Source organism: Meriones unguiculatus, chromosome X (genome assembly GCF_030254825.1).
Source record: "Meriones unguiculatus strain TT.TT164.6M chromosome X, Bangor_MerUng_6.1, whole genome shotgun sequence".
Classification (NCBI taxonomy): domain Eukaryota; kingdom Metazoa; phylum Chordata; class Mammalia; order Rodentia; family Muridae; genus Meriones; species Meriones unguiculatus.
The window spans coordinates 45044156-45065123 of NC_083369.1; positions in this window are offsets into that span (position 1 = coordinate 45044156).

Sequence of the window (20968 nt, forward strand, 5' to 3'; positions counted from 1 at the left end):
AGAGCACTTAAAAACCCGCTTGCAACGAAATGACTCCAGAGCACTTAAAAACCCGCTTGCAACGAAATGACTCCAGAGCACTTAAAAACCCGCTTGCAACGAAATGACTCCAGAGCACTTAAAAACCCGCTTGCAACGAAATGACTCCAGAGCACTTAAAAACCCGCTTGCAACGAAATGACTCCAGAGCACTTAAAAACCCGCTTGCAACGAAATGACTCCAGAGCACTTAAAAACCCGCTTGCAACGAAATGACTCCAGAGCACTTAAAAACCCGCTTGAAACGAAATGACTCCAGAGCACTTAAAAACCCGCTTGCAACGAAATGGCTCCAGAACACTTAAAAACCCGCTTGCAACGTAATGGCTCCAGAGCACTTAAAAACCCGCTTGCAACGAAATGGCTCCAGAGAACTTAAAAACCCGCTTGCAACGAAATGGCTCCAGAGTACTTAAAAACCCGCATGCAACGAAATGTCTCCAGAGCACTTAAAAACCCGCTTGCAACGAAATGACTCCAGAGCACTTAAAAACCCGCTTGCAACGAAATGACTCCAGAGCACTTAAAAACCCGCTTGCAACGAAATGACTCCAGAGCACTTAAAAACCCGCTTGCAACGAAATGACTCCAGAGCACTTAAAAACCCGCTTGCAACGAAATGACTCCAGAGCACGTAAAAACCCGTTTGCAACGAAATGACTCCAGAGTACTTAAAAACCCGCGTGCAAAGAAATGTCTACAGAGCATTTAAAAAACCCGCTTCCAGTGAATTGTCTGAGAAGTATGTAAAAACCCGCTTGCAACGAAATGACTCCAGAGCACTTAAAAACCCGCTTGCAACGAAATGACTCCAGAGCACTAAAAAACCCGCTTGCAATGAAATGACTCCAGAGCACTTAAAAACCCGCTTGCAACGAAATGACTCCAGAGCACTTAAAAACCCGCTTGCAACGAAATGACTCCAGAGCACTTAAAAACCCGCTTGCAACGAAATGCCTTCAGAGCACTTAAAAACCCGCTTGCAACGAAATGACTCCAGAGCACTTAAAAACCCGCTTGCAAGGAAATGACTCCAGAGCACTTAAAAACCCGCTTGCAACGAAATGTCTCCAGAGTACTTAAAAACCCGCTTGCAACGAAATGACTCCAGAGCACTTAAAAACCCGCTTGCAACGAAATGACTCCAGAGCACTTAAAAACCCGCTTGCAACGAAATGTCTCCAGAGTACTTAAAAACCCGCTTGCAACGAAATGACTCCAGAGCACTTAAAAACCCGCTTGCAACGAAATGACTCCAGAGCACTTAAAAACCCGCTTGCAACGAAATGACTCCAGAGCACTTAAAAACCCGCTTGCAACGAAATGACTCCAGAGCACTTAAAAACCCGCTTGCAACGAAATGACTCCAGAGCACTTAAAAACCCGCTTGCAACGAAATGCCTACAGAGCATTTAAAAAACCCGCTTCCAGTGAAATGTCTGAGAAGTATGTAAAAACCCGCTTGCAACGAAATGACTCCAGAACACGTAAAAACCCGCTTGCAACGAAATGACTCCAGAGCACTTAAAAACCCGCTTGCAACGAAATGACTCCAGAGCACTTAAAAACCCGCTTGCAACGAAATGACTCCAGAGCTCTTAAAAACCCGCTTGCAACGAAATGCCTTCAGAGCACTTAAAAACCCGCTTGCAACGAAATGACTCCAGAGCACTTAAAAACCCGCTTGCAACGAAATGACTCCAGAGCACTTAAAAACCCGCTTGCAACGAAATGTCTCCAGAGCACTTAAAAACCCGCTTGCAACGAAATGACTCCAGAGCACTTAAAAATCCGCTTGCAACGAAATGCCTTCAGAGCACTTAAAAACCCGCTTGCAACGAAATGACTCCAGAGCACTTAAAAACCCGCTTGCAACGAAATGACTCCAGAGCACTTAAAAACCCGCTTGCAACGAAATGACTCCAGAGCACTTAAAAACCCGCTTGCAACGAAATGACTCCAGAGCACTTAAAAACCCGCTTGCAACGAAATGACTCCAGAGCACTTAAAAACCCGCTTGCAACGAAATGACTCCAGAGCACTTAAAAACCCGCTTGCAACGAAATGACTCCAGAGCACTTAAAAACCCGCTTGCAACGAAATGCCTACAGAGCATTTAAAAAACCCGCTTCCAGTGAAATGTCTGAGAAGTATGTAAAAACCCGCTTGCAACGAAATGACTCCAGAACACGTAAAAACCCGCTTGCAACGAAATGACTCCAGAGCACTTAAAAACCCGCTTGCAACGAAATGACTCCAGAGCACTTAAAAACCCGCTTGCAACGAAATGACTCCAGAGCTCTTAAAAACCCGCTTGCAACGAAATGCCTTCAGAGCACTTAAAAACCCGCTTGCAACGAAATGACTCCAGAGCACTTAAAAACCCGCTTGCAACGAAATGACTCCAGAGCACTTAAAAACCCGCTTGCAAGGAAATGACTCCAGAGCACTTAAAAACCCGCTTGCAACGAAATGTCTCCAGAGTACTTAAAAACCCGCTTGCAACGAAATGACTCCAGAGCACTTAAAAACCCGCTTGCAACGAAATGACTCCAGAGCACTTAAAAACCCGCTTGCAACGAAATGTCTCCAGAGTACTTAAAAACCCGCTTGCAACGAAATGACTCCAGAGCACTTAAAAACCCGCTTGCAACGAAATGACTCCAGAGCACTTAAAAACCCGCTTGCAACGAAATGACTCCAGAGCACTTAAAAACCCGCTTGCAACGAAATGACTCCAGAGCACTTAAAAACCCGCTTGCAACGAAATGACTCCAGAGCACTTAAAAACCCGCTTGCAACGAAATGCCTACAGAGCATTTAAAAAACCCGCTTCCAGTGAAATGTCTGAGAAGTATGTAAAAACCCGCTTGCAACGAAATGACTCCAGAACACGTAAAAACCCGCTTGCAACGAAATGACTCCAGAGCACTTAAAAACCCGCTTGCAACGAAATGACTCCAGAGCACTTAAAAACCCGCTTGCAACGAAATGACTCCAGAGCTCTTACAAACCCGCTTGCAACGAAATGCCTTCAGAGCACTTAAAAACCCGCTTGCAACGAAATGACTCCAGAGCACTTAAAAACCCGCTTGCAACGAAATGACTCCAGAGCACTTAAAAACCCGCTTGCAACGAAATGTCTCCAGAGCACTTAAAAACCCGCTTGCAACGAAATGACTCCAGAGCACTTAAAAACCCGCTTGCAACGAAATGCCTTCAGAGCACTTAAAAACCCGCTTGCAACGAAATGACTCCAGAGCACTTAAAAACCCGCTTGCAACGAAATGACTCCAGAGCACTTAAAAACCCGCTTGCAACGAAATGACTCCAGAGCACTTAAAAACCCGCTTGCAACGAAATGACTCCAGAGCACTTAAAAACCCGCTTGCAACGAAATGACTCCAGAGCACTTAAAAACCCGCTTGCAACGAAATGACTCCAGAGCACTTAAAAACCCGCTTGCAACGAAATGACTCCAGAGCACTTAAAAACCCGCTTGCAACGAAATGCCTACAGAGCATTTCAAAAACCCGCTTCCAGTGAAATGTCTGAGAAGTATGTAAAAACCCGCTTGCAACGAAATGACTCCAGAACACGTAAAAACCCGCTTGCAACGAAATGACTCCAGAGCACTTAAAAACCCGCTTACAACGAAATGCCTTCAGAGCACTTAAAAACCCGCATGCAACGAAATGACTCCAGAGCTATTAAAAACCCGCTTGCAACGAAATGACTCCAGAGCACTAAAAAACCCGCTTGCAATGAAATGACTCCAGAGCACTTAAAAACCCGCTTGCAACGAAATGACTCCAGAGCACTTAAAAACCCGCTTGCAACGAAATGACTCCAGAGCACTTAAAAACCCGCTTGCAACGAAATGACTCCAGAGCACTTAAAAACCCGCTTGCAACGAAATGACTCCAGAGCACTTAAAAACCCGCTTGCAACCAAATGACTCCAGAGCACTTAAAAACCCGCTTGCAACGAAATGCCTTCAGAGCACTTAAAAACCCGCTTGCAACGAAATGACTCCAGAGCACTTAAAAACCCGCTTGCAACGAAATGACTCCAGAGCACTTAAAAACCCGCTTGCAACGAAATGTCTCCAGAGCACTTAAAAACCCGCTTGCAACGAAATGACTCCAGAGCACTTAAAAACCCGCTTGCAACGAAATGCCTTCAGAGCACTTAAAAACCCGCTTGCAACGAAATGACTCCAGAGCACTTAAAAACCCGCTTGCAACGAAATGACTCCAGAGCACTTAAAAACCCGCTTGCAACGAAATGACTCCAGAGCACTTAAAAACCCGCTTGCAACGAAATGACTCCAGAGCACTTAAAAACCCGCTTGCAACGAAATGACTCCAGAGCACTTAAAAACCCGCTTGCAACGAAATGACTCCAGAGCACTTAAAAACCCGCTTGCAACGAAATGACTCCAGAGCACTTAAAAACCCGCTTGCAACGAAATGACTCCAGAGCTCTTAAAAACCCGCTTGCAACGAAATGCCTTCAGAGCACTTAAAAACCCGCTTGCAACGAAATGACTCCAGAGCACTTAAAAACCCGCTTGCAACGAAATGACTCCAGAGCACTTAAAAACCCGCTTGCAACGAAATGTCTCCAGAGCACTTAAAAACCCGCTTGCAACGAAATGACTCCAGAGCACTTAAAAACCCGCTTGCAACGAAATGCCTTCAGAGCACTTAAAAACCCGCTTGCAACGAAATGACTCCAGAGCACTTAAAAACCCGCTTGCAACGAAATGACTCCAGAGCACTTAAAAACCCGCTTGCAACGAAATGACTCCAGAGCACTTAAAAACCCGCTTGCAACGAAATGACTCCAGAGCACTTAAAAACCCGCTTGCAACGAAATGACTCCAGAGCACTTAAAAACCCGCTTGCAACGAAATGACTCCAGAGCACTTAAAAACCCGCTTGCAACGAAATGACTCCAGAGCACTTAAAAACCCGCTTGCAACGAAATGCCTACAGAGCATTTCAAAAACCCGCTTCCAGTGAAATGTCTGAGAAGTATGTAAAAACCCGCTTGCAACGAAATGACTCCAGAACACGTAAAAACCCGCTTGCAACGAAATGACTCCAGAGCACTTAAAAACCCGCTTACAACGAAATGCCTTCAGAGCACTTAAAAACCCGCTTGCAACGAAATGACTCCAGAGCACTTAAAAACCCGCTTGCAACGAAATGACTCCAGAGCACTTAAAAACCCGCTTGCAACGAAATGACTCCAGAGCACTTAAAAACCCGCTTGCCACGAAATGACTCCAGAGCACTTAAAAACCCGCTTGCAACGAAATGCCTTCAGAGCACTTAAAAACCCGCTTGCAACGAAATGACTCCAGAGTACTTAAAAACCCGCTTACAACGAAATGCCTGCAGAGCACTTAAAAAACCCGCTTCCAGTGAAATGTCTGAGAAGTATGTAAAAACCCGCTTGCAACGAAATGACTCCAGAACACGTAAAAACCCGCTTGCAACGAAATGACTCCAGAGCACTTAAAAACCCGCTTGCAACGAAATGACTCCAGAGCACTTAAAAACCCGCTTGCAACGAAATGACTCCAGAGTACTTAAAAACCCGCTTACAACGAAATGCCTGCAGAGCACTTAAAAAACCCGCTTCCAGTGAAATGTCTGAGAAGTATGTAAAAACCCGCTTGCAACGAAATGACTCCAGAACACGTAAAAACCCGCTTGCAACGAAATGACTCCAGAGCACTTAAAAGCCCGCTTACAACGAAATGCCTTCAGAGCACTTAAAAACCCGCATGCAACGAAATGACTCCAGAGCACTTAAAAACCCGCTTGCAACGAAATGTCTCCAGAGTACTTAAAAACCCGCTTGCAACGAAATGACTCCAGAGCACTTAAAAACCCGCTTGCAACGAAATGACTCCTGAGCACTTAAAAACCCGCTTACAACGAAATGACTCCAGAGCACTTAAAAACCCGCTTGCAACGAAATGTCTCCAGAGCACTTAAAAACCCGCTTGCAACGAAATGACTCCAGAGCACTTAAAAACCCGCTTGCAACGAAATGACTCCAGAGCACTTAAAAACCCGCTTGCAACGAAATGACTCCAGAGCACTTAAAAACCCGCTTGCAACGAAATGACTCCAGAGCACTTAAAAACCCGCTTGCAACGAAATGACTCCAGAGCACTTAAAAACCCGCTTGCAACGAAATGACTCCAGAGCACTTAAAAACCCGCTTGCAACGAAATGCCTTCAGAGCACTTAAAAACCCGCTTGCAACGAAATGACTCCAGAGTACTTAAAAACCCGCTTACAACGAAATGCCTGCAGAGCACTTAAAAAACCCGCTTCCAGTGAAATGTCTGAGAAGTATGTAAAAACCCGCTTGCAACGAAATGACTCCAGAACACGTAAAAACCCGCTTGCAACGAAATGACTCCAGAGCACTTAAAAGCCCGCTTACAACGAAATGCCTTCAGAGCACTTAAAAACCCGCATGCAACGAAATGACTCCAGAGCACTTAAAAACCCGCTTGCAACGAAATGTCTCCAGAGTACTTAAAAACCCGCTTACAACGAAATGACTCCAGAGCACTTAAAAACCCGCTTGCAACGAAATGACTCCAGAGCACTTAAAAACCCGCTTGCAACGAAATGCCTTCAGAGCACTTAAAAACCCGCTTGCAACGAAATGACTCCAGAGCACTTAAAAACCTGCTTGCAACGAAATGACTCCAGAGCACTTAAAAACCCGCTCGCAACGAAATGACTCCAGAGCACTAAAAAACCCGCTTACAACGAAATGCCTTCAGAGCACTTAAAAACCCGCATGCAACGAAATGACTCCAGAGCACTTAAAAACCCGCTTGCAACGAAATGACTCCAGAGCACTAAAAAACCCGCTTGCAATGAAATGACTCCAGAGCACTTAAAAACCGGCTTGCAACGAAATGACTCCAGAGCACTTAAAAACCCGCTTGCAACGAAATGACTGCAGAGCACTTAAAAACCCGCTTGCAACGAAATGCCTTCAGAGCACTTAAAAACCCGCTTGCAACGAAATGACTCCAGAGCACTTAAAAACCCGCTTGCAACGAAATGACTCCAGAGCACTTAAAAACCCGCTTGCAACGAAATGACTCCAGAGCACTTAAAAACCCGCTTGCAACGAAATGACTCCATAGCACTTAAAAACCCGCTTGCAACGAAATGACTCCAGAGAACTTAAAAACCCGCTTGCAACGAAATGACTCCAGAGCACTTAAAAACCCGCTTGCAACGAAATGCCTCCAGAGCACTTAAAAACCCGCTTGTAACGAAATGACTCCAGAGCACTTAAAAACCCGCTTGCAACGAAATGACTCCAGAGCACTTAAAAACCCGCTTGCAACGAAATGACTCCAGAGCACTTAAAAACCCGCTTGCAACGAAATGCCTCCAGAGCACTTAAAAACCCGCTTGCAACGAAATGACTCCAGAGCACTTAAAAACCCGCTTGCAACGAAATGTCTCCAGAGCACTTAAAAACCCGCTTGCAACGAAATGACTCCAGAGCACTTAAAAACCCGCTTGCAACGAAATGACTCCAGAGCACTTAAAAACCCGCTTGCAACGAAATGACTCCAGAGCACTTAAAAACCCGCTTGCAACGAAATGACTCCAGAGCACTTAAAAACCCGCTTGCAACGAAATGACTCCAGAGCACTTAAAAACCCGCTTGCATCGAAATGACTCCAGAGCACTTAAAAACCCGCTTGCAACGAAATGACTCCAGAGCACTTAAAAACCCGCTTGCAACGAAATGACTCCAGAGCACTTAAAAACCCGCTTGCAACGAAATGTCTCCAGAGCACTTAAAAACCCGCTTGCAACGAAATGACTCCAGAGCACTTAAAAACCCGCTTGCAACGAAATGACTCCAGAGCACTTAAAAACCCGCTTGTAACGAAATGACTCCAGAGCACTTAAAAACCCGCTTGCAACGAAATGACTCCAGAGCACTTAAAAACCCGCTTGCAACGAAATGACTCCAGAGCACTTAAAAACCCGCTTGTAACGAAATGACTCCAGAGCACTTAAAAACCCGCTTGCAACGAAATGACTCCAGAGCACTTAAAAACCCGCTTGCAACGAAATGACTCCAGAGCACTTAAAAACCCGCTTGCAACGAAATGACTCCAGAGTACTTAAAAACCCGCTTACAACGAAATGCCTGCAGAGCACTTAAAAAACCCGCTTCCAGTGAAATGTCTGAGAAGTATGTAAAAACCCGCTTGCAACGAAATGACTCCAGAACACGTAAAAACCCGCTTGCAACGAAATGACTCCAGAGCACTTAAAAGCCCGCTTACAACGAAATGACTCCAGAGCACTTAAAAACCCGCTTGCAACGAAATGACTCCAGAGCACTTAAAAACCCGCTTGCAACGAAATGACTCCAGAGCACTTAAAAACCTGCTTGCAACGAAATGTCTCCAGAGTACTTAAAAACCCGCTTGCAACGAAATGACTCCAGAGCACTTAAAAACCCGCTTGCAACGAAATGACTCCAGAGCACTTAAAAACCCGCTTGTAACGAAATGACTCCAGAGCACTTAAAAACCCGCTTGCAACGAAATGACTCCAGAGCACTTAAAAACCCGCTTGCAACGAAATGACTCCAGAGCACTTAAAAACCCGCTTGCAACGAAATGCCTTCAGAGCACTTAAAAACCCCCTTGCAACGAAATGACTCCAGAGCACTTAAAAACCTGCTTGCAACGAAATGACTCCAGAGCACTTAAAAACCCGCTCGCAACGAAATGACTCCAGAGCACTTAAAAACCCGCTTACAACGAAATGCCTTCAGAGCACTTAAAAACCCGCTTGCAACGAAATGCCTTCAGAGCACTTAAAAACCCGCATGCAACGAAATGACTCCAGAGCACTTAAAAACCCGCTTGCAACGAAATGACTCCAGAGCACTAAAAAACCCGCTTGCAACGAAATGACTCCAGAGCACTTAAAAACCCGCTTGCAACGAAATGACTCCAGAGCACTTAAAAACCCGCTTGCAACGAAATGACTCCAGAGCACTTAAAAACCCGCTTGCAACGAAATGCCTTCAGAGCACTTAAAAACCCGCTTGCAACGAAATGACTCCAGAGCACTTAAAAACCCGCTTGCAACGAAATGACTCCAGAGCACTTAAAAACCCGCTTGCAACGAAATGACTCCAGAGCACTTAAAAACCCGCTTGCAACGAAATGACTCCAGAGCACTTAAAAACCCGCTTGCAACGAAATGACTCCAGAGCACTTAAAAACCCGCTTGCAACGAAATGACTCCAGAGCACTTAAAAACCCGCTTGCAACGAAATGACTCCAGAGCACTTAAAAACCCGCTTGCAACGAAATGACTCCAGAGTACTTAAAAACCCGCTTGCAACGAAATGACTCCAGAGCACTTAAAAACCCGCTTGCAACGAAATGACTCCAGAGCACTAAAAAACCCGCTTGCAATGAAATGACTCCAGAGCACTTAAAAACCCGCTTGCAACGAAATGACTCCAGAGCACTTAAAAACCCGCTTGCAACGAAATGACTCCAGAGCACTTAAAAACCCGCTTGCAACGAAATGACTCCAGAGCACTAAAAAACCCGCTTGCAATGAAATGACTCCAGAGCACTTAAAAAACCGCTTGCAACGAAATGACTCCAGAGCACTTAAAAACCCGCTTGCAACGAAATGACTCCAGAGCACTTAAAAACCCGCTTGCAACGAAATGCCTTCAGAGCACTTAAAAACCCGCTTGCAACGAAATGACTCCAGAGCACTTAAAAACCCGCTTGCAACGAAATGACTCCAGAGCACTTAAAAACCCGCTTGCACCGAAATGTCTCCAGAGTACTTAAAAACCCGCTTGCAACGAAATGAATCCAGAGCACTTAAAAACCCGCTTGCAACGAAATGACTCCAGAGCACTTAAAAACCCGCTTGCAACGAAATGACTCCAGAGCACTTAAAAACCCGCTTGCAACGAAATGCCTTCAGAGCACTTAAAAACCCGCTTGCAACGAAATGACTCCAGAGCACTTAAAAACCCGCTTGCAACGAAATGACTCCAGAGCACTTAAAAACCCGCTTGCAACGAAATGTCTACAGAGTACTTAAAAACCCGCTTGTAACGAAATGACTCCAGAGCACTTAAAAACCCGCTTGCAACGAAATGACTCCAGAGCACTTAAAAACCCGCTTGCAACGAAATGACTCCAGAGCACTTAAAAACCCGCTTGCAACGAAATGTCTCCAGAGCACTTAAAAACCCGCTTGCAACGAAAGGACTCCAGAGCACTTAAAAACCCGCTTGCAACGAAATGACTCCAGAGCACTTAAAAACCCGCTTGCAACGAAATGACTCCAGAGCACTTAAAAACCCGCTTGCAACGAAATGACTCCAGAGCACTTAAAAACCCGCTTGCAACGAAATGACTCCAGAGCACTTAAAAACCCGCTTGCAACGAAATGCCTCCAGAGCACTTAAAACCCGCTTGTAACGAAATGACTCCAGAGCACTTAAAAACCCGCTTGCAACGAAATGACTCCAGAGCACTTAAAAACCCGCTTGCAACGAAATGACTCCAGAGCACTTAAAAACCCGCTTGCAACGAAATGACTCCAGAGCACTTAAAAACCCGCTTGCAACGAAATGACTCCAGAGCACTTAAAAACCCGCTTGCAACGAAATGACTCCAGAGCACTTAAAAACCCGCTTGCAACGAAATGACTCCAGAGCACTTAAAAACCCGCTTGCAACGAAATGTCTCCAGAGCACTTAAAAACCCGCTTGCAACGGAATGACTCCAGAGCACTTAAAAACCCGCTTGCAACGAAATGACTCCCGAGCACTTAAAAACCCGCTTGCAACGAAATGACTCCAGAGCACTTAAAAACCCGCTTGCAACGAAATGACTCCAGAGCACTTAAAAACCCGCTTGCAATGAAATGACTGCAGAGCACTTAAAAACCCGCTTGCAACGAAATGCCTCCAGAGCACTTAAAAACCCGCTTGTAACGGAATGACTCCAGAGCACTTAAAAACCCGCTTGCAACGAAATGACTCCAGAGCACTTAAAAACCCGCTTGCAACGAAATGACTCCAGAGTACTTAAAAACCCGCTTGCAACGAAATGACTCCAGAGCACTTAAAAACCCGCTTGCAACGAAATGACTCCAGAGCACTAAAAAACCCGCTTGCAATGAAATGACTCCAGAGCACTTAAAAAACCGCTTGCAACGAAATGACTCCAGAGCACTTAAAAACCCGCTTGCAACGAAATGACTCCAGAGCACTTAAAAACCCGCTTGCAACGAAATGCCTTCAGAGCACTTAAAAACCCGCTTGCAACGAAATGACTCCAGAGCACTTAAAAACCCGCTTGCAACGAAATGACTCCAGAGCACTTAAAAACCCGCTTGCAACGAAATGACTCCAGAGCACTTAAAAACCCGCTTGCAACGAAATGACTCCAGAGCACTTAAAAACCCGCTTGCAACGAAATGACTCCAGAGCACTTAAAAACCCGCTTGCAACGAAATGTCTACAGAGCACTTAAAAACCCGCTTGTAACGAAATGACTCCAGAGCACTTAAAAACCCGCTTGCAACGAAATGACTCCAGAGCACTTAAAAACCCGCTTGCAACGAAATGACTCCAGAGCACTTAAAAACCCGCTTGCAACGAAATGTCTCCAGAGCACTTAAAAACCCGCTTGCAACGAAATGACTCCAGAGCACTTAAAAACCCGCTTGCAACGAAATGACTCCAGAGCACTTAAAAACCCGCTTGCAACGAAATGACTCCAGAGCACTTAAAAACCCGCTTGCAACGAAATGACTCCAGAGCACTTAAAAACCCGCTTGCAACGAAATGACTCCAGAGCACTTAAAAACCCGCTTGCAACGAAATGACTCCAGAGCACTTAAAAACCCGCTTGCAACGAAATGACTCCAGAGCACTTAAAAACCCGCTTACAACGAAATGCCTTCAGAGCACTTAAAAAACCGCATGCAACGAAATGACTCCAGAGCACTTAAAAACCCGCTTGCAACGAAATGACTCCAGAGCACTTAAAAGCCCGCTTACAACGAAATGCCTTCAGAGCACTTAAAAACCCGCATACAACGAAATGACTCCAGAGCACTTAAAAACCCGCTTGCAACGAAATGACTCCAGAGCACTTAAAAACCCGCTTGCAACGAAATGTCTCCAGAGCACTTAAAAACCCGCTTGCAACGGAATGACTCCAGAGCACTTAAAAACCCGCTTGCAACGGAATGACTCCAGAGCACTTAAAAACCCGCTTGCAACGAAATGACTCCAGAGCACTTAAAAACCCGCTTGCAACGGAATGACTCCAGAGCACTTAAAAACCCGCTTGCAACGAAATGACTGCAGAGCACTTAAAAACCCGCTTGCAACGAAATGCCTCCAGAGCACTTAAAAACCCGCTTGTAACGAAATGACTCCAGAGCACTTAAAAACCCGCTTGCAACAAAATGACTCCAGAGCACTTAAAAACCCGCTTGCAACGAAATGACTCCAGAGCACTTAAAAACCCGCTTGCAACGAAATGACTCCAGAGTACTTAAAAACCCGCTTGCAACGAAATGACTCCAGAGCACTTAAAAACCCGCTTGCAACGAAATGACTCCAGAGCACTAAAAAACCCGCTTGCAACGAAATGACTCCAGAGCACTTAAAAACCCGCTTGCAACGAAATGACTCCAGAGCACTTAAAAACCCGCTTGCAACGAAATGACTCCAGAGCACTTAAAAACCCGCTTGCAACGAAATGCCTTCAGAGCACTTAAAAACCCGCTTGCAACGAAATGACTCCAGAGCACTTAAAAACCCGCTTGCAACGAAATGACTCCAGAGCACTTAAAAACCCGCTTGCAACGAAATGACTCCAGAGCACTTAAAAACCCGCTTGCAACGAAATGACTCCAGAGCACTTAAAAACCCGCTTGCAACGAAATGTCTCCAGAGTACTTAAAAACCCGCTTGCAACGAAATGACTCCAGAGCACTTAAAAACCCGCTTGCAACGAAATGACTCCAGAGCACTTAAAAACCCGCTTGCAACGAAATGACTCCAGAGCACTTAAAAACCCGCTTGCAACGAAATGACTCCAGAGCACTTAAAAACCCGCTTGCAACGAAATGCCTCCAGAGCACTTAAAAACCCGCTTGTAACGAAATGACTCCAGAGCACTTAAAAACCCGCTTGCAACAAAATGACTCCAGAGCACTTAAAAACCCGCTTGCAACGAAATGACTCCAGAGCACTTAAAAACCCGCTTGCAACGAAATGACTCCAGAGCACTTAAAAACCCGCTTGCAACGAAATGCCTCCAGAGCACTTAAAAACCCGCTTGTAACGAAATGACTCCAGAGCACTTAAAAACCCGCTTGCAACAAAATGACTCCAGAGCACTTAAAAACCCGCTTGCAACGAAATGACTCCAGAGCACTTAAAAACCCGCTTGCAACGAAATGACTCCAGAGTACTTAAAAACCCGCTTGCAACGAAATGACTCCAGAGCACTTAAAAACCCGCTTGCAACGAAATGACTCCAGAGCACTTAAAAACCCGCTTGCAACGAAATGACTCCAGAGCACTTAAAAACCCGCTTGCAACGAAATGACTCCAGAGCACTTAAAAACCCGCTTGCAACGAAATGACTCCAGAGCACTTAAAAACCCGCTTGCAACGAAATGACTCCAGAGCACTTAAAAACCCGCTTGCAACGAAATGTCTCCAGAGCACTTAAAAACCCGCTTGCAACGGAATGACTCCAGAGCACTTAAAAACCCGCTTGCAACGAAATGACTCCCGAGCACTTAAAAACCCACTTGCAACGAAATGACTCCAGAGCACTTAAAAACCCGCTTGCAACGAAATGACTCCAGAGCACTTAAAAACCCGCTTGCAATGAAATGACTGCAGAGCACTTAAAAACCCGCTTGCAACGAAATGCCTCCAGAGCACTTAAAAACCCGCTTGTAACGAAATGACTCCAGAGCACTTAAAAACCCGCTTGCAACAAAATGACTCCAGAGCACTTAAAAACCCGCTTGCAACGAAATGACTCCAGAGCACTTAAAAACCCGCTTGCAACGAAATGACTCCAGAGTACTTAAAAACCCGCTTGCAACGAAATGACTCCAGAGCACGTAAAAACCCGCTTGCAACGAAATGACTCCAGAGCACTAAAAAACCCGCTTGCAATGAAATGACTCCAGAGCACTTAAAAAACCGCTTGCAACGAAATGACTCCAGAGCACTTAAAAACCCGCTTGCAACGAAATGACTCCAGAGCACTTAAAAACCCGCTTGCAACGAAATGCCTTCAGAGCACTTAAAAACCCGCTTGCAACGAAATGACTCCAGAGCACTTAAAAACCCGCTTGCAACGAAATGACTCCAGAGCACTTAAAAACCCGCTTGCAACGAAATGCCTTCAGAGCACTTAAAAACCCGCTTGCAACGAAATGACTCCAGAGCACTTAAAAACCCGCTTGCAACGAAATGACTCCAGAGCACTTAAAAACCCGCTTGCAACGAAATGTCTACAGAGTACTTAAAAACCCGCTTGTAACGAAATGACTCCAGAGCACTTAAAAACCCGCTTGCAACGAAATGACTCCAGAGCACTTAAAAACCCGCTTGCAACGAAATGACTCCAGAGCACTTAAAAACCCGCTTGCAACGAAATGTCTCCAGAGCACTTAAAAACCCGCTTGCAACGAAATGACTCCAGAGCACTTAAAAACCCGCTTGCAACGAAATGACTCCAGAGCACTTAAAAACCCGCTTGCAACGAAATGACTCCAGAGCACTTAAAAACCCGCTTGCAACGAAATGACTCCAGAGCACTTAAAAACCCGCTTGCAACGAAATGACTCCAGAGCACTTAAAAACCCGCTTGCAACGAAATGACTCCAGAGCACTTAAAAACCCGCTTGCAACGAAATGACTCCAGAGCACTTAAAAACCCGCTTACAACGAAATGCCTTCAGAGCACTTAAAAACCCGCATGCAACGAAATGACTCCAGAGTACTTAAAAACCCGCTTGCAACGAAATGACTCCAGAGCACTTAAAAGCCCGCTTACAACGAAATGCCTTCAGAGCACTTAAAAACCCGCATACAACGAAATGACTCCAGAGCACTTAAAAACCCGCTTGCAACGAAATGTCTCCAGAGTACTTAAAAACCCGCTTGCAACGAAATGACTCCAGAGCACTTAAAAACCCGCTTGCAACGAAATGACTCCAGAGCACTTAAAAACCCGCTTGCAACGAAATGACTCCAGAGCACTTAAAAACCCGCTTGCAACGAAATGCCTTCAGAGCACTTAAAAACCCGCTTGCAACGAAATGACTCCAGAGCACTTAAAAACCCGCTTGCAACGAAATGACTCCAGAGCACTTAAAAACCCGCTTGCAACGAAATGTCTACAGAGTACTTAAAAACCCGCTTGTAACGAAATGACTCCAGAGCACTTAAAAACCCGCTTGCAACGAAATGACTCCAGAGCACTTAAAAACCCGCTTGCAACGAAATGACTCCAGAGCACTTAAAAACCCGCTTGCAACGAAATGTCTCCAGAGCACTTAAAAACCCGCTTGCAACGAAATGACTCCAGAGCACTTAAAAACCCGCTTGCAACGAAATGACTCCAGAGCACTTAAAAACCCGCTTGCAACGAAATGACTCCAGAGCACTTAAAAACCCGCTTGCAACGAAATGACTCCAGAGCACTTAAAAACCCGCTTGCAACGAAATGACTCCAGAGCACTTAAAAACCCGCTTGCAACGAAATGCCTCCAGAGCACTTAAAAACTCGCTTGTAACGAAATGACTCCAGAGCACTTAAAAACCCGCTTGCAACGAAATGACTCCAGAGCACTTAAAAACCCGCTTGCAACGAAATGACTCCAGAGCACTTAAAAACCCGCTTGCAACGAAATGACTCCAGAGCACTTAAAAACCCGCTTGCAACGAAATGACTCCAGAGCACTTAAAAACCCGCTTGCAACGAAATGACTCCAGAGCACTTAAAAACCCGCTTGCAACGAAATGTCTCCAGAGCACTTAAAAACCCGCTTGCAACGGAATGACTCCAGAGCACTTAAAAACCCGCTTGCAACGAAATGACTCCCGAGCACTTAAAAACCCGCTTGCAACGAAATGACTCCAGAGCACTTAAAAACCCGCTTGCAACGAAATGACTCCAGAGCACTTAAAAACCCGCTTGCAATGAAATGACTGCAGAGCACTTAAAAACCCGCTTGCAACGAAATGCCTCCAGAGCACTTAAAAACCCGCTTGTAACGAAATGACTCCAGAGCACTTAAAAACCCGCTTGCAACAAAATGACTCCAGAGCACTTAAAAACCCGCTTGCAACGAAATGACTCCAGAGCACTTAAAAACCCGCTTGCAACGAAATGACTCCAGAGTACTTAAAAACCCGCTTGCAACGAAATGACTCCAGAGCACTTAAAAACCCGCTTGCAACGAAATGACTCCAGAGCACTAAAAAACCCGCTTGCAACGAAATGACTCCAGAGCACTTAAAAAACCGCTTGCAACGAAATGACTCCAGAGCACTTAAAAACCCGCTTGCAACGAAATGACTCCAGAGCACTTAAAAACCCGCTTGCAACGAAATGCCTTCAGAGCACTTAAAAACCCGCTTGCAACGAAATGACTCCAGAGCACTTAAAAACCCGCTTGCAACGAAATGACTCCAGAGCACTTAAAAACCCGCTTGCAACGAAATGCCTTCAGAGCACTTAAAAACCCGCTTGCAACGAAATGACTCCAGAGCACTTAAAAACCCGCTTGCAACGAAATGACTCCAGAGCACTTAAAAACCCGCTTGCAACGAAATGTCTACAGAGTACTTAAAAACCCGCTTGTAACGAAATGACTCCAGAGCACTTAAAAACCCGCTTGCAACGAAATGACTCCAGAGCACTTAAAAACCCGCTTGCAACGAAATGACTCCAGAGCACTTAAAAACCCGCTTGCAACGAAATGTCTCCAGAGCACTTAAAAACCCGCTTGCAACGAAATGACTCCAGAGCACTTAAAAACCCGCTTGCAACGAAATGACTCCAGAGCACTTAAAAACCCGCTTGCAACGAAATGACTCCAGAGCACTTAAAAACCCGCTTGCAACGAAATGACTCCAGAGCACTTAAAAACCCGCTTGCAACGAAATGACTCCAGAGCACTTAAAAACCCGCTTGCAACGAAATGACTCCAGAGCACTTAAAAACCCGCTTGCAACGAAATGACTCCAGAGCACTTAAAAACCCGCTTGCAACGAAATGCCTTCAGAGCACTTAAAAACCCGCATGCAACGAAATGACTCCAGAGTACTTAAAAACCCGCTTGCAACGAAATGACTCCAGAGCACTTAAAAGCCCGCTTACAACGAAATGCCTTCAGAGCACTTAAAAACCCGCATACAACGAAATGACTCCAGAGCACTTAAAAACCCGCTTGCAACGAAATGTCTCCAGAGTACTTAAAAACCCGCTTGCAACGAAATGACTCCAGAGCACTTAAAAACCCGCTTGCAACGAAATGACTCCAGAGCACTTAAAAACCCGCTTACAACGAAATGACTCCAGAGCACTTAAAAACCCGCTTGCAACGAAATGTCTCCAGAGTACTTAAAAACCCGCTTGCAACGAAATGACTCCAGAGCACTTAAAAACCCGCTTGCAACGAAATGACTCCAGAGCACTTAAAAACCCGCTTGCAACGAAATGACTCCAGAGCACTTAAAAACCCGCTTGAAACGAAATGACTCCAGAGCACTTAAAAACCCGCTTGCAACGAAATGACTCCAGAGCACTTAAAAACCCGCTTGCAACGAAATGACTCCAGAGCACTTAAAAACCCGCTTGCAACGAAATGCCTTCAGAGCACTTAAAAACCCGCTTGCAACGAAATGACTCCAGAGCACTTAAAAACCCGCTTGCAACGAAATGACTCCAGAGCACTTAAAAACCCGCTTGCAACGAAATGACTCCAGAGCACTTAAAAACCCGCTTGCAACGAAATGACTCCAGAGCACTTAAAAACCCGCTTGCAACGAAATGACTCCAGAGCACTTAAAAACCCGCTTGCAACGAAATGACTCCAGAGCACTTAAAAACCCGCTTGCAACGAAATGTCTCCAGAGCACTTAAAAACCCGCTTGCAACGGAATGACTCCAGAGCACTTAAAAACCCGCTTGCAACGAAATGACTCCCGAGCACTTAAAAACCCGCTTGCAACGAAATGACTCCAGAGCACTTAAAAACCCGCTTGCAACGAAATGACTCCAGAGCACTTAAAAACCCGCTTGCAACGAAATGCCTTCAGAGCACTTAAAAACCCGCTTGCAACGAAATGACTCCAGAGCACTTAAAAACCCGCTTGCAACGAAATGACTCCAGAGCACTTAAAAACCCGCTTGCAACGAAATGTCTACAGAGTACTTAAAAACCCGCTTGTAACGAAATGACTCCAGAGCACTTAAAAACCCGCTTGCAACGAAATGACTCCAGAGCACTTAAAAACCCGCTTGCAACGAAATGACTCCAGAGCACTTAAAAACCCGCTTGCAACGAAATGTCTCCAGAGCACTTAAAAACCCGCTTGCAACGAAATGACTCCAGAGCACTTAAAAACCCGCTTGCAACGAAATGACTCCAGAGCACTTAAAAACCCGCTTGCAACGAAATGACTCCAGAGCACTTAAAAACCCGCTTGCAACGAAATGACTCCAGAGCACTTAAAAACCCGCTTGCAACGAAATGACTCCAGAGCACTTAAAAACCCGCTTGCAACGAAATGCCTCCAGAGCACTTAAAAACTCGCTTGTAACGAAATGACTCCAGAGCACTTAAAAACCCGCTTGCAACGAAATGACTCCAGAGCACTTAAAAACCCGCTTGCAACGAAATGACTCCAGAGCACTTAAAAACCCGCTTGCAACGAAATGACTCCAGAGCACTTAAAAACCCGCTTGCAACGAAATGACTCCAGAGCACTTAAAAACCCGCTTGCAACGAAATGACTCCAGAGCACTTAAAAACCCGCTTGCAACGAAATGTCTCCAGAGCACTTAAAAACCCGCTTGCAACGGAATGACTCCAGAGCACTTAAAAACCCGCTTGCAACGAAATGACTCCCGAGCACTTAAAAACCCGCTTGCAACGAAATGACTCCAGAGCACTTAAAAACCCGCTTGCAACGAAATGACTCCAGAGCACTTAAAAACCCGCTTGCAATGAAATGACTGCAGAGCACTTAAAAACCCGCTTGCAACGAAATGCCTCCAGAGCACTTAAAAACCCGCTTGTAACGAAATGACTCTAGAGCACTTAAAAACCCGCTTGCAACAAAATGACTCCAGAGCACTTAAAAACCCGCTTGCAACGAAATGACTCCAGAGCACTTAAAAACCCGCTTGCAACGAAATGACTCCAGAGTACTTAAAAACCCGCTTGCAACGAAATGACTCCAGAGCACTTAAAAACCCGCTTGCAACGAAATGACTCCAGAGCACTAAAAAACCCGCTTGCAATGAAATGACTCCAGAGCACTTAAAAAACCGCTTGCAACGAAATGACTCCAGAGCACTTAAAAACCCGCTTGCAACGAAATGACTCCAGAGCACTTAAAAACCCGCTTGCAACGAAATGCCTTCAGAGCACTTAAAAACCCGCTTGCAACGAAATGACTCCAGAGCACTTAAAAACCCGCTTGCAACGAAATGACTCCAGAGCACTTAAAAACCCGCTTGCAACGAAATGCCTTCAGAGCACTTAAAAACCCGCTTGCAACGAAATGACTCCAGAGCACTTAAAAACCCGCTTGCAACGAAATGACTCCAGAGCACTTAAAAACCCGCTTGCAACGAAATGTCTACAGAGTACTTAAAAACCCGCTTGTAACGAAATGACTCCAGAGCACTTAAAAACCCGCTTGCAACGAAATGACTCCAGAGCACTTAAAAACCCGCTTGCAACGAAATGACTCCAGAGCACTTAAAAACCCACTTGCAACGAAATGTCTCCAGAGCACTTAAAAACCCGCTTGCAACGAAATGACTCCAGAGCACTTAAAAACCCGCTTGCAACGAAATGACTCCAGAGCACTTAAAAACCCGCTTGCAACGAAATGACTCCAGAGCACTTAAAAACCCGCTTGCAACGAAATGACTCCAGAGCACTTAAAAACCCGCTTGCAACGAAATGACTCCAGAGCACTTAAAAACCCGCTTGCAACGAAATGACTCCAGAGCACTTAAAAACCCGCTTGCAACGAAATGACTCCAGAGCACTTAAAAACCCGCTTACAACGAAATGCCTTCAGAGCACTTAAAAACCCGCATGCAACGAAATGACTCCAGAGTACTTAAAAACCCGCTTGCAACGAAATGACTCCAGAGCACTTAAAAGCCCGCTTACAACGAAATGCCTTCAGAGCACTTAAAAACCCGCATACAACGAAATGACTCCAGAGCACTTAAAAACCCGCTTGCAACGAAATGTCTCCAGAGTACTTAAAAACCCGCTTGCAACGAAATGACTCCAGAGCACTTAAAAACCCGCTTGCAACGAAATGACTCCAGACCACTTAAAAACCCGCTTACAACGAAATGACTCCAGAGCACTTAAAAACCCGCTTGCAACGAAATGTCTCCAGAGTACTTAAAAACCCGCTTGCAACGAAATGACTCCAGAGCACTTAAAAACCCGCTTGCAACGAAATGACTCCAGAGCACTTAAAAACCCGCTTGCAACGAAATGACTCCAGAGCACTTAAAAACCCGCTTGAAACGAAATGACTCCAGAGCACTTAAAAACCC